The following is a 1,575-nucleotide window of genomic DNA, read 5'->3' as shown; positions in this document are numbered from 1 at the left end:
AGTAGGTGTTAATTTAGGGTTCATAGATAATAATTTTTAGTAGTAGTGGATATTAATTAGTAGTAGTGATGGTAAACTAGTTGTATAATTAGCAGTAGTAGATGTTAATTAGTAGTAGATGTAGTAGTAGATGTTAATTAGTAGTAGTAGATGTACTAGTTTCTTTCTATTTATAGTAAGTTTATATTTAGTAAGAACAAGTTGAATTAATAGAACTAGTTTAGTTTTAGTTGAACAAGTTTAGTTTTAGTTGAACTAATTTAGTAAGTAAATTAATAACTAGGTGAACTACTTTATTTTTAGAAAGAACTAGTTTTTTCTATTTATAGTAAGTTTATATTTAGTAAGAACTAGTTGAATTAACAGAACTAGTTGAACATGCCATATTTGTTGTTATTTTTTAGTTTAAGCAATTATTTCATGTTTTGGTTACACCTCCGAGTGCCCTATGTTTTGCCGGAGTGTTGATTAATTTCCGTTCCGGCAAATTTCAGGCGCTCGATATGTCCTTTTTTAGCAAAGGTCATGCCAGATTTTTCCGTGAATTCTGGCATGACTTGTGCTAGAATATGTACAAGTTTAATCTTTGAATTATGAACGTAACAAATGTCGTACTCGGACGACGACAGTCTCCCGGGGGAGTGCAGCTGGTGCCACGACGATCGAGGTATGTGCGACAGGTTTGTTGAGCTGGATGAAGATCAGCGCTTCAGCATTAAGCTCGAGGAGACCTTCGATGTTGAAACGGTACGCAACAACGACAAGTATTTTTTTTTCATAATTAAGCATGACTTCAACTATTTCAACGTTTAATTTTCATTTTTTACAATTCGACTAGCTTATCCCATGCCATGCAAGACGCTATGTCTTGGAGAGGATGGGTTTTGAAGACCATGAAAATTTTGAAACAACGAAAATGCACCTAAGGACCCATCATGATATGGATTTTGAAGTAAATCTGTGCAATGCTCAGAGCGTAACCCATTTTGGTTGCCAAAATTGGGAAGCACTTTACAAAATGTATGATTTTTATGAGGGTATGATTGTCATCGAGTACTAAATTGGAATATGGCACAAAGGCCTTTGGCGCTGATGGGCAACTATTTTGCCCCTTATGCCCTATTCGTAGACAATTTTCAAAACTTAGTCGGACTGTAATATTTAGAGCATCTGCAAACAGATATATCTAATTTAGCCTCTTAAACGTCCACAGATATGCCTGAACGCGCAGTGGCGGAGGATGAAACTTTTCGGGCGAACTCTAAAGCACATTTTATTAATGCAAAACCAACATAGATAATACTCGTACATGCTAACAATACACACCAACATAGATAATACACTCCATTGTCTCAAAATGAAACCAAAATTGTTAAAAAAATACACAACCCTTCGTATTTGCCGCAGTGAACGCACCCTCGGCTTGCGCTCCTGCTAGCTGCCGCTCCAGTTGCTATGGGCTACGGCCCAATAGGGTGTCCAGGTGTTTGGCATGATCAATCACAGCCCAATAAAAACGGTGATACGGTGATTAGGGGAGCAACTAGTTAACGAGCGGTTCGGGAGCGCCCCGCG

Source organism: Triticum aestivum, chromosome 1B, assembly GCF_018294505.1.
Source record: "Triticum aestivum cultivar Chinese Spring chromosome 1B, IWGSC CS RefSeq v2.1, whole genome shotgun sequence".
NCBI lineage: Eukaryota > Viridiplantae > Streptophyta > Magnoliopsida > Poales > Poaceae > Triticum > Triticum aestivum.
This window is presented reverse-complemented; position numbering follows the sequence as displayed.